This window comes from Trachypithecus francoisi, unplaced genomic scaffold (genome assembly GCF_009764315.1).
Source record: "Trachypithecus francoisi isolate TF-2019V2 unplaced genomic scaffold, Tfra_2.0 Lachesis_group6, whole genome shotgun sequence".
Lineage (NCBI taxonomy): Eukaryota > Metazoa > Chordata > Mammalia > Primates > Cercopithecidae > Trachypithecus > Trachypithecus francoisi.
Window position 1 is genome coordinate 22,681,426 of NW_022681471.1, and position 14,070 is coordinate 22,695,495.

The window sequence follows — 14,070 nt, forward strand, 5'->3', positions numbered from 1 at the left end:
AGAGGCAGTGTCGAGTACAAGGCAGAGCATCTTGGTGAAATGTCAGGTCAGCTCCTTGTCAGCACATGCTTGAGTAAAATGAACAAGCGAGGTCTTATATATAACATGTGTAAAGTTCTTGGAGACTGTTCTAGTGAAACAGCACCAGCTATAAGGAGCTGCCATAATTAGAAAGACATAGGAGTTGATAACAAATAGGAAAATGTGTTCTGAGAAGGTATGGAGAAGGCGAACAGTCACTGCTTCCCTCTGGGGCCCCCACTCTTCTTTGTGAGGCTGTCACGAAACACAGTAGTCTCTCCAACACATCTAAGCACCCACAGTGGCAGCTGAAGAAAAACACTATAATCTCTCTCGATCTTTCTCACAGTTTTGGTAATTTTTGAGACTTCAGTGAATGGATGGCACTCAACATTCAACAGCCAAGGAGCTACATTTAATTGGAATTCTGACTAAAAAAAAGTGTGTAACAAATTGATTAAAAGTAATAGTTAACACATTCATCAGGGAATCTAAATACCTCATTGTGAGAACTTCTACTAAAGCTTCAATAAGGGACAAATCTCTGCAGGTACTAGAAATTTCTTTTCATTTTCTACTGTGGGACCTGGAGAAGCTACTGGTCTACTGTGGGAGGGCCACACCCTACTACTTTCTGCGGAGACCCAAACCACTGCCTGCTCCAGCCTCTCCTATGTCCTGGCTAATGGCCAAAAGATGACTGAGTCAACTTTAGGGACAAAGCGGTTCTTAGCTCCTAAACCAAGCTTGTCCAACCCGCAGCCCACGGGCTGCACACAGCCCAGTATGGCAGTGAATGAACCCCAACACAATTTGTAAACTTTCTTAAAATACTATGAGGTTCTTTTTTTTTTTTTTTTTTTTTGACAATTTTTATTTGTAGCTCATCAGCTATCGTTAGTGTTAGTGTATTTTATGTGTGGCCCAAGACAATTCTTCCTCTTCCAATATGGCCCAGGGAAGCCAAAAGACTGGACACCCCTTCCATTTTCCCATCAAGCAGTGGGAAGGAAGGGTAATGAATTTGAATAACAAGCTTTCCTTCTTTGCCTTGTAAACGCTATCACTTAACTGGACTCCTTGCCTCCAATTTCTGATCTCTAAAGCACCCTTCACGCTGCTGGCAGTTAACATTACTGATGTTAACTGATCTGACCATGTCACTCTCATGCTTCAAGTCCTTCATGTGCTCTGTGCTGCCACAGAGTAAAGCTCAGATTCCTTAGTATGCTATTCATGGCCCTCCCAAATTTTTTTTATCACCTTTTCCGTCTCATCTTTCACTGTCCACGTCCTCTTCCAATCTGGCTTGTGGCCTCAGCTCCCTAGCCACATAAGGCTATCGGTGTACTTTCATGTCTTTGAGCCACTGCTCATGCCATATTCCTCTGCCAGGAAGATCCTTCCTTCCAATCTCGATCTGTCAAAATTCTCCTCATCTTTCAAAGGCTGGCTTAAAGGCTACCTCCTATTTTTAAAGTCTTGTCTAATTCCCTCGGTAGGAATTAATCCTTCTCTTCTCCGGGCTAGCATAGTACTTGGTTTATATTTCTTTTATGACACACTGTGCCTTGGAGTATAGTAATGTAGGCATGTTTTCATCACCCTCATTGAAAGTGATTAAGTTATCTCTGTATCTTTGTCTACAGCCCCTATGCTCAGTGCTTGGCACAGAGAGCTGCTCAATATTGAATAAATGAATGCAAATGGTGATGATATATGCATATGTGATGAGTGTGTGTGTGGGAGGGATTCTCTATGTCCTTATCAACAGACCCCATCAAATCCAGCACTACATAAAAAATGGGCATTCAACAAATAACTCCTAATAAATGACATGGATATATATATATACACACACACACACGTGTGTGTGTGTGTGTGTGTGTGTGTGTGTTACTTTTTATTTTTCCTTGTGAATTTCATTTTGAAAAGGAGTCATAGAAGTAATCATGCTTTCAGTGACTTCCAAGAACAACAAACAAGAACAAAGACCATTCGACCAAGTAAAAGCTCAGATCTGAGCGCCATCTCAGTATATTATAATGAAACCTGCAGTTTTAACAGTAATTTGGACCATGGGTTATCAGATTGCAATTACTGATCAATCAATTTGCCACACAATAGCTCAGGGAATGACATAACTGAAAAAAGAAATTGGCAATACGAAAATTGCTCCCCACGGGGATACCCTTATCCTATATTTGTGTCTGGCAAACAAAGGCAGCAGCACCACTGGGTTCTGGTCTGGAGATCTTTCAGCTCTGACCGCCTTCGAGCATCCATATGCAGCTATAACAAACTGCCTCTAGCTTGGCTTAATCTTTTGTATTAGCTCATTAATGAGTCTGGATTCCTTCCCCATTTTCCATGGTATCTCAGGCAGGCACAAAGGCTCAGGCAGCAGGGGGCAGCTTTCCTTTTACCTGACAACAAGTGGTCACTGGTTCCAGTCTGTGGCTAACAAATCCATAGTTCTTTGAAAGTAGAGCCTATGGCGTAGGTCTGCCCTAGGCTCTGCAATGCAAAAAAAAGAGCTTTGGGAATTTGGGCCTAGGCAGTGTCACTGGTATCTGTGACATCACCCCAACAGCTGAGAGTGATGGTGTCTCAAGAAAGCTCAGTAGCCACAAGCCCCATGAATTCTTTCTGCTCTGTTGGCATGTGAAATACACACACACTCACAAACATATTATATGCTGCTTAAAATCATTCTAAATACCTCCTGTGAGACATCTGCCAATAAGGATATCATGTCAGCCGGGTTTTAAATATAGGAACCTCTCACCATCTTCAACCAGAGAGCAAAATGCAAAAGGAATGCAGATTAACTTGCCCTGAACTTTATAGCTCTGAAGTCTCTCCATTTGATACCATCCTTCCATGAAAGGTCCTGGTGAGGCTGAAGATTAAAATGGGACTTCTGGATCATGTGGTAAAATCTCTAAGCTATACTCCAAGGGCAGCCTGCCTATTTATAGAGCCTCTACTTCAGGGCAGAGTTCAAATTTGGGAAAATCTGAAGAACTTAATTTAAACACACACACACACACACACACACACACACACACACACACACAAAATCATCTTCATTTTCCATTCAGTCACTTTGAGCCAAACTAATCTTTAAATAGTTCAGAAATCTGTTGAAGGTTGGCTAGATATATTTTTCCAAGAATCTTTAGAATTTAGATTATTATATTTAGAATTTTTAAATCATTTAAACAACACTCCAAACTAGAAAAGTTGTAGTCTCTCCATTCCAGAAATTGATAAACTGAGGCACAGATACTCAAGTCACTTAAAAGGTCACTCCTGACTTGCCCTTATGCTAACTCTTCATATTGTAAGAATATGAAGAAAAACAGTACCTAGAATTATATTGAGTGCCTACCACATACATTATCCCTAATATTTGTCTTAACTTTTCAAGATAGATGATAGTATACCCATTTCACAGATTAGGAAGCATGAGTATAGGAAAGTTAAGTAATTTGGCCTAAAGCCAAGTAACTACAAAATGACAAATCTAATAATTAAATACAGATCTATTTGGCTCTAAAGCCTTTGTTCTTTCCCTCAAACTAAATAATCCAGTGTTTTGGCTCTCAAACATCTCACTGAGACTCTCAGTCACATACCAGTGATGCTTTACAACTAAAACAGGTAGTATTGGCGTTAACAAAAACTCATGTGGAGCAGTGAACATCACAATCCCAAAACAGTCCTTTTTAACCTTTAAACAGGGTGGAGAGTATTTTTCTAGTCACTTCCATGTCTCTCCCTCTCCCACCTCAACATACATGTAAATCTGTATCCTTCTCTTCCCACAAAAAATGGCAACAACATCAAGAGAGTTACTAAATTACCACAATATTTGGGGGATATTGTTTTGGGTCAGTGAAGGTTTCATAGCTATTTCCATCATAACTAAAAACTAACATGTGTGCTAAGTTGGGTTTCCCCTATCATGCTTAGGTACTCATGTTTGTGAATCTACATGTAATACTTCACATTTATCCCCATGGGGATATTACCCTGCTAGCTTTTTGCTGTCATTGCAGCCTACTGAGATGTTTTTGCATCCCAATTGTGTTATCTATGTATTCACTAACCCCACCTAGCATCATGCAGTCACTAAATATTAGAAGTATGCCTTCTCTATCTTCAGTTAAGTCACTAGCAAAAACTTTAGGCAATAAGGGGCTAGGCACAAAGTTAATAACTAAAGGACTCACTCTGGGCTGATATTGATACATTTCATATTTGATAAATAATTAGCTACACATTTATCCAACTAGATGATCAGTTAGCCAATATTTCTCCTTACTTATTTTAAGACAAGTCATAGGAATCTCTGTCAAACACCTTGCTGAAATTGAGACCCAGCATGTCTATGCCATTCCTCTGATCAATAAGGCATGTGCATGCATGGACGTATAAGGAGAAATGGCCTGATTAGTTCTGAGTAAGTCCACAGTGGCTACTTGTAACCACCATGGCTGCTTCCAAGAGCTCATGCTCTCCAAGAATCTAATCTAGAATTTCATTAGGATGTGACACCAGACTTTCTGGTTTGTGGCTTCCAGAATCCAATTTCCATCCCTTATTGAAGGTGAGGGTAAATAATTGTGCCAGTCTTCAGTCTTTTGGCTCTTCACCAATTCTTTGTGATGCTTCAAAGTTTAATAACAGTGATACCATGATAATAACCATAAGAATCCTCAGTGACCTGGAATGTAACTAACCTGAACTTGGACCTCTTTTTTGTGGCATATCAGAAGAGTAATTCTCTTAGCTTTTATTTGGTTTCGTCAGCTGCTTGCCCATAATACAGAACAGATATTACTCTGAGAAGTGATGACTTAGCAAAATAGGGACTATGAAAAAAAAATCTAGATCAACTTATTAAACAAGGAAAAGAAAACCATACTTAAGAAATTATCCAATAAGATCCAGTGTATATGAATAATAATGTAATCTTTATTTTGGATATTAATTAGAACTCTGTTGGAGACACTCCACTTAACAGTTGCTACATAAAATCACTGTGGTCACTATCTAATGAAAGCACATAGTTAAGAATACAGAATTAATCTCATTATTATCATTTTACCTTAACTATGTACCAACACTGAGCTCACACAGAATTTGGAAACATTTCTTGCTCTGTGTCAAATAAATTTACAGTTGAACGCTAGATCTCAAATAGCCATGGGATTAAAGGACCAAGACCAAACATTTGTGTGGGCCAGTTAACACAAGACTGCACCATATAGACAAACTAGTTCAAGACAAAAGAGCTCAGCTCAGTACTTTGTTCTCATTGGATTTTGTTAGAATCCTAATGACATGGGCAAAGAAAACTCATATATGTTGGTCATCAGCTTCAAATAAGCCACTTCTGGTTCACTAGTACTACAGCATGGGCCTTCAATAATGTTACCACCAAGCCATTCACATTCTCCCATTTGGTCTCCATTCTGACCCACAGTTCATTTTAGAAAGCTGCTGATGGGGACTGGAGGGCATGCTGTGACTTCCTTGTGTATTATAGATATTTAGTACCTCCATTGACCACTCAAATTAAGAAATGGCTCACATGGGTTTAAGCCTTTAATGTTAGCTTTAAGGGCATCTAAGATTTTTGTTATTTTTGCAGTTGGACCCCTTTAAGTGAAATCTTACTTAGAAGACCAATATGTGAAGAAGATTTTAAAAAATGGAGCTGCTCTGGTTAAAATAGGAATGGGGGACTTAGAACAACCTCCACAGCACCTCTCCCACATTCCCTATGGAACACAATCTGAATACACTGCCCTAAACAACTGAGCTATCTGGCACAGAAGCCCACTGACTAATATGATGCTAATTTTATCATTCTGGAAGGAGGAAGGAGGCACGAGATAAATTATTATAGGATGTCCAGGAAGGTGGAGGAGTTGAGATCCAGGGGATGAGACTGAAAGGATGATTGACCCTGAATGAGAACAGCAGCCTGAGTCAGACTCTGTGAGTGGGTAAAAGGCCATGAGCAACAGGTCTTGCTGATTCTGCCTTCCTTTGGTTCAGTGATCCCAGCAGAGACCTCCCCACCCGGTGCAACAACTGCCTAATGAGTTCAATGAGGCAGTTGGGCACTAAGGTATACTTGTTAGGCCCAAACCTACTTAATATCCAAAATAAGTGATAAATAATTAGGAAGTTCATGGTTCCTGCTGTACAGCCTTTTGTTCCAAAGGTGAACTTCCTAAGTATGGGCTTCTGCCATGATTTGGAGTACTTACTGTATAAGAAAATGTGTTTGTATATTTGCAAGCACGCTTGTATCAAGAGCCTTTGGAAGCAGAGCAAATGGCTGTATAGAATATTAACCTGTTTATTTCCCAGTCCCAGTGTTGTCACTTACTGGTAGTATGACTTTGGACAAGTCATTTCCCTCTCTTGGCTTTAACATCCTCTGTAAAATCAAAGGGTTAGACCCTATGATCCTGCACTTATGTAATTCTGTCCTTTAGCACAGACACTGGCTAATATTGAATGTGAAAATTACCTTAAATGAAATCTAAAATCAGAAATAAGTTAAGGGCAGCAAAGGTTAAGTCCTTTGAATTGACTGATCAATCAATCAATTATATATATAGAGGGTCTACTTTGTATATGCTACTGTGTTAGGTGCCACGGGATACAAAGAATTAAATATGCGATCCCACACTTAGGGAGCTTACAGTCTAGAAGCAAGATACATATTCATAAATATATCTCAGTTAATTTCTGATATAGCATTTGAATACACACACATACATACACACACACACTGATATACTTCATATAGCAAATGTTTGTAACTGCAAACCTTTTAGGGAACGAGTATTTGTAACTGTTTATTAAAAAGTATCAGCCAGGCACGGTGGCTCACACCTGTAATCCCAGCATTTTGGGAGGCTGAGGCAGGCAGATCACCTGAGATTAGGAGTTGGAGACCAGCTTTGCCAACATGGTGAAACCCTGTCTCTACTAAAAATACAAAAATTAGCCGGGCATGGTGGTGGGCGCCTGCAATCCCAGCTACTCGGGAGGCTGAGGCAGGAGAATTGCTTGAACCCAGGAGGTGGAGGTTGCAGTGAGCCAATATTGCACCACTGCATTCCAGCCTGAGTGACAGAGCGAGACTCCGTCTCAAAAAAAAAAAAAGGTGTTGCATTTGGCCAGTGGGTAAATATAAATAGAATAGGAGACCCTATGAATTTCATAGATAATTTAGATATGTATTTCTAAACTTCATAAACCTGGTAGTCTATATTGTTTGACGGAATTGTCTTTTCATATGTAGAACTTGCCTTTCCATTGCTAACACTTCCAATTAAAAATATTCTATGAAAGAATACAATAATGTAATGAGAAAGTTCATGTATTTCCCTCCATTGCTCAATCAAGATGACCACAACACTAATACCAACAACATTTTGGCTCGCCATTCCTGACTCATCTTCCATTTTTGAGTAATTTAATTTAATATGCAAGGACTAAAATACATGACCTAATTTAAGTACCTTTAATCCTGTGTATTCTAAATATAGCAAATAGTTCATTTTCAAGAAATTTAATATGAAATACTTGGGAATTCTACTTGGTGTGGTGTTATTAAACTGTATATAGTAATTAAGATATTAAAAACACATGCTCCCCAAAGCCACCAGACATTGTAATTATTTTTCAGGCTATTAGGCAAAGTGACAGAAGATTTTTTAATGATAAATCCCTTTTGGAGTATATCAGAGAATTTCCTTTTACTTCATGAAATAATGTTTAACTCCACAGAGTCTAAGTCTGGTATTTAAAGACTAACTCACATTGTCCTTTTGTGACTCAGAAGTCATTCATTGGCTCTTGTTAACATGCCATTGTAGGTACTCTGTCTTTCACACACAGACACACACACACACACACACACACACACACACACACACACACATATTCTGGCTCCATATGGAAATAAATGGCAATTACTAGAGTTCTGCCACGTCACTTGTATGTGAACAAGTAACACAGACCACAGACACTGGGACATAATTCCATTTGGGAAGGTCTTTTACTTAAAGTTGACTTTCCAAAGGTTTCTCCTTTTATTTAGAAATTTTATATCAATATTGGCTTTTCTAGCAACCATTGCACTAGGCCAGTGTTTTACAACTCTCACTCCTGTTATTGTGAGAAGACTATGAAAACAAGTTACCTGGAGTGTTTTCCATCATGTCTGAGATTCATTTCAAACATTTTTTTAAAATCACATGCTAAGGAAAGTCCTGAGTGCTCCTTTGGCACTTAACAGCTTTACTAATTAACTTATTAAAAATTTTAACTTTTTATTTCAAAAGTTAGTGTCTTCATCGCACTAGAGTCTGCCAGGCATCTTAAAAATACTTTTCTGGTGTTTACAGAGGGGGATGGAAGTGGAGACATTTCAGTGTCTGTTCTAGATTTTTAAATTATCTTTGACCATTTAACATCATTCTATGAATTAGGACTCACTAGCAGAAAGTTCTTCTGCTATTTATAACTCAAACTCATGCCACAAAGTTCCTCTGTTTCCATACAATGTGGTGGTTAGTTTTCTAAGAATCTCACCAAGTGAGATTTTGTAAACAATGTGCTTAATCTTTCATTGCTGCTGATTTTAGAGTTCGGCCATAGAAATGACCATATTTGGCACTTGAAAATTATCAGACCACAAATTAGGGAGTTTTTGTTATTTGTATTCTGCACATCGTTTCTATATAGATCTTCCTAATAGGTGTGCCATGTCTTGGTACAAGTAAAGGAAAGTGTACAGAGAATGAAATCAGTAGCTCTGGATTCTAGGTCTAGCTCTACCACTTACTGTATGGAAATCAGTAGACTTCTAATGCTCATGGTTTCTTCATCTGGGAATGTAAGTAATAATGCCTGCCTTGCTTTCCTCTCTGAGCGGCTATAAAGATCACATTATCTAATGGATAGGAAAGAGCTTTGCAAACTGAATTGTGCTATGTAAATATATGGCAGAATTATTATCATTCATATGGCATCACATGGTTAACATGATTCGAAAACAGGTCACCTATCTGGCCCTGGAGGCGGGAAACTTAGGGGTGATAAATGCAAAACTGTTTTTATAGTTTAATGTTTTCATAGCCTAATGAGAACAAGGCAGAACAGAAGAATTGGGTGGGGGGAAGGGCAAGTTTAAGTTCCATCTGCCCAGGCTGGAAGGCTGGTGGGAAGGGAACAACCTCTGAAAAGATGGGAGGTTACACAGTGGAAAGGGGTGACCTGGGAACAGGGTGTTTTAAAAAGAGTGGCAGAGCAGAGAATAAAGTCACAAGACTTGTTCACAAGAGGGTGCTGGGTTAAAGCCTGACCTTGAGCCACAAATCATGGAATCACACGGCTGGAAGGAATCTTAAGAGGCCATCTCGTCCACTCCCCCACCATTCAGCAGGACATTTCAACCATCCCAAACAGATGAGACTTTATCTAACTTTGAATGAAAAGCTCTGACACCAAATGGGCAGGTATTGACTACTCTGGCTTCAACTGTTTACAACGGGCAGGAAAACAATTTCTGGTATTTCATTTGAACCTGAACTGAAATGGGGAAACAATAAATGGATAGATTTTTCTTGGGAACAATAACTCCTGTGGCAGTTTAGGGACTGCTAAATTAGCACTAACTACATAACTACTCTTAAAGAGAGAGAAAAGTTAACAACAAAACTAGGTTAGGGGATAAATGGCCCACAGTATTATCTGAGTAACAGTGTGTTGTGATCATTTTTGGTAATTGTGGAGTCTTCTCTCCATGTAGGAGCCTGGAGCAGAATGACACTAACAAAAACAAAATTTAGTTGTTGTTGTTGTTGTTTTAAAGCAATATGGGAGGCCGGGCGCGGTGGCTCAAGCCTGTAATCCCAGCACTTTGGGAGGCCGAGACGGGTGGATCACGAGGTCAGGAGATCGAGACCATCCTGGCTAATACGGTGAAACCCTGTCTCTACTTAAAAATACAAAAAACTAGCCGGGCGACGAGGCGGGCGCCTGTAGTCCCAGCTACTCAGGAGGCTGAGGCAGGAGAATGGCGTAAACCCGGGAGGCGGAGCTTGCAGTGAGCTGACATCCGGCCACTGCACTCCAGCCTGGGTGGCAGAGCAAGACTCCGTCTCAAAAAAAAAAAAAAAAGCAATACGGCCTAGCAAATTCCAGGACTGATACTGAGGACGTAAAATAGTTCAATTCCTCTCCTAACACAAGACAATAAATTCTCACACAAATTAGAAACTGAAAAGGAAATTAAAAGGTCCTCATTTCTGATCGTGGGAATGTTACACATGAACTCTGGCTTGGAAGGAGGAGGGGAGAACATTCCACACCTGTAGGCCTTCCCAGGAAAGGGGCCTGAGCCTGGCCCTGAACCCATCCCCTTAAGGTTATACCATGGGACTATCAGTATGAAAATAATGTTACTTTATTCCCTTAGTGGGTATATTATTTCCAGAGCTATCAACAGTAACCATAACCTGCAAGGAGGCAGTTGAGAATTCCCAGGAAACAAAGTGAAAAGCTATTTTGGGATGTGCTCATAAATGGCCTAGCCATAGTTCATCTGGATGGACACACATGGGGCATACATGCAGAGAGAGAGAGAGAGTGAGAGAGAGAGAGAGAGAGAGAGAGAGAAGTATCTCTGTATTAGCACGCTATTATAGTTTTAATAGATGCAGCACCGAGCAAGGGGCTTAGGAAAATAACATCACATTCTCAGATTCACCACTCAATTACATGTGAACTTGGAAAGTTAACTCAATTCTACCTCCCTATCACCAAAGTTTTAGGCCGATTTAGTCAGGCATTCAGTGAATCCAGATGTTTGGCAGTGTATAGGAAACATCTGGATGATTGAGTTTTCAACTGAACTCACTAAATCTTTTGGCAGCATGTCTACGTCTACACAGCCATTGATAGTTTTCTGCCTCAGTTTCTCTAACTATAAAAAGGGCAAACATTATTTATCACTTACCTCCCCAAAAAACAGTGAAAATGAGATAAGGTTTAAGAGTAATAATGAGTTCTTGAAAAGATTCTGTCACAGTTTTATATCTTATATAATTCCAGGTTGGATTTTTTTTCTAAGCAGTTAGACCTTAGAACATGACATCACTTTGAAATATGGGTAAATGCTATACAAAGACAACACATTATCATTATCATCAACATCATCGACATTATCATGACTTTCTTCTTTATGACTTCCCTAAAGTGTCTCACTTTCAGATCGAATCATGGCCAAAATATGAATTTTATTTAAGGACTGAAAAAATGTGTTTCAGCTATATAAAGCAACACAGATGAGAAAAAAAATCAATGTGGGTGTTTGGAGTCCAACAATTTTAACAGCTCAACTGAAACAGGTAAAACTAGTTTATCAATGAGAATTAATTAGTTGCTCAATGGTATTTGTATAGAAACTGAAAATGTTCACACACTTATTCATGGCCAGAGGTAGGAAAAAGGAATTGTAATAGCGACCTTTCTCTCTATGTACATCACCCTACCTGTCAGCTGGTTTCAGCTTTTGTGGCTGAAAGTTAGAGGAGAGGGAAACAAGGAGACAATATGGGAGAGAAAGAGAGAGAAGAGATGCATCAAAGGGATCTACAAACATATAAAACTGGGGGAGAAGAATTAGACTGGCAGAAAGTACTGGAACTCCCTTTCAAACTCAAGTCCTGCCTATAGAGAAAATCCTAAACACAGTCCTCACAACTAACTGCCATATATTAAGTGCCTGTCATGCACACGCAATTACATATATCTGTGTGCATATTTTATATATATATATGTATATAATTATATATACACTGGAGTTTTTGATACCTTTACCATAATACCAATGAGAGAACTAAAGCTCAGAGAGGTTAACTGATTTACCCAAGGTTATGTACCTAGCAAAATCTATAACTGAATTCAGATCCATTTGGATCCAAAGCCCATATTCTTTCTACTGTGCCCAAAGCCTTTGCTGAAAGGGCTTGCTATAAATATTTTTTAGTAACTGCCTGATCATATAGAAGCCCATGTCTGATGCAGCTTTCCCATTTTCTAGGGTGGGGTCCCCCCACAGGTCTTCACTCTTTCTTATGACTGCCCCTCCCTTGCTTGTCTTTACCTACTCAAACCCTACTCATTGCTTATGGCAGATCTTAACACTTGCCCCTCTCTGCAATCTTCCCACTAGCCTAATCATGCCACCCAAAACCGATGAGCAGCATTCCTCTTCAGGCTCTGCATCACAGGCTGCCCTTTATCTTTATTTAACCACTTCCTATGCTTGCGCTTCCTCTCCCAAGGATGCTGTGAGGACAGAGGACTAGACTTCCTTTGAATCCCCCAAATCCCTGGCACCTGGCTGAGTACATAGTAGGTAATCCTTAAGGTCTGTTGAAACAAGGGACCTGTTGACAATATTCCTCATTTAGGATTAGGGACACAGTGATGGAAACTGAGATTTTGGCCTCACCAGTGTTGGGGTCTAACCAGTTGAACATAGCCACCTAGACACATTTGATTTGAGATAATTTGTACCACTGTCCCCAAGTGAAGTATGTCATGCCCTCAACTCAGTAGTAAGTGTTTTACATTGTTTGTGCTCTGATCGCCTCAGAGAGGCATTTTGAAATGATCACACCATATCTAGCAAGGCTTCATAGAACGTAGTGAAGCTGTACTTTCACACACACACACACAAAGGCTCAGTTAGGTAGACACTGCCATTATAATTTGCTCAGCAGCACTATCAGCTATTTATTAAGTGCTCACTGAGTACAGAGCACTTTATTAGGCACCAGAGGAGTTTACACCCAAGCATGTCATCAATACTTTCGCAATGCAATTGCAGTGAAAAAAATACTACTCTTAGAAAGCCCTTCTAAGTATTTTCTAAGACCCACAAAAATTCACTGCTAAAATCCATTTTTAAAGACCCACAAAAATTTCACTGCTAAAATCCATATTTTAAAAACTCATGCAATGTCTTTGTATTAAAATCTCTGTTCTTGCACAAGGATTTCAGTTCCATTAAGTTCTTCCTAAACTATCAATAGAAGTCAGTGATGCCAGAGTCCTCCCACCCATGGATCATGGGGCAGGAACACTGTCACTCTGGTATATGCCTTTTTGGTAGCATTTTTATTGTGGCCACAAAGCAATCACAAGCAGATGGTACAACTAACTTCTATTTGTGTCTTGTTACTAAACTTCTTATGAGAGGAAAAACTATGTGTACAGGTCAAGGGAATCTGTGGGTGTCTCTGTGCATGGCAGTGAGTCAGAAGCTGGCAAGGATGCAGTGAAATTGGACCTCTCCTGTCTTGCTGGTGACAGTGAAAACTGATACATTCTCATTGAAAAGCAATTTGGATACATGCATTTAAATTGCTCATATCCTTTGACCCAATAACTTTAGCATGTTAAGAAAATAAGCTAAGATCAGGATAAAGCATTATATATGAAGAGGTACCTTTATTTATGGTGGCAAAAAATTTGAAGCAACCTGTATATCCAGCAAAAGCTGCGGATTAATTATGATGAATACTCAACAGAATATTATGCAGCCATAACAAATAATTAATATAAAGATTTGTGGGGACCAGGCATGGTGGCTCACACCTGTAGTCCTAGCACTTTGCAGGGCCAATGCAGGAGGATCGCTTGAGCCCAGGAGTTCAAGACCAGCCTGGGCAACATAGTGAGACCTCATCTCTACAAAAAAATTAAAAATTAGCCAGGTGTGGTGGTGCATGCCTATAGTACCAGCTACTTGGGAGGCTGAGACATGAGAATATCTTGAGCTCAGGAGGTCAAGCCTGCAGTAAGTCATGATTGTGCTTACATGACTGTGCTCCAGCCTGGGCAAAAGAGCAAGACCATGTCTCAAAACAATACAATACAAAACAAAACAAAACAACAATAACAAAAAAATTTGTGACAATATGGAAAAGTGTTGCCAAGATA

General features: G+C 39.6%; 1 protein-coding gene across 1 annotated transcript in view; it reads right to left on the reverse strand.

The window, feature by feature from the left end:
* The window catches only part of GPC3 (glypican 3), a 456,145-nt gene that overhangs the window by 108,247 nt on the left and 333,828 nt on the right, over positions 1–14,070 (reverse strand). The window lies entirely within an intron of this gene.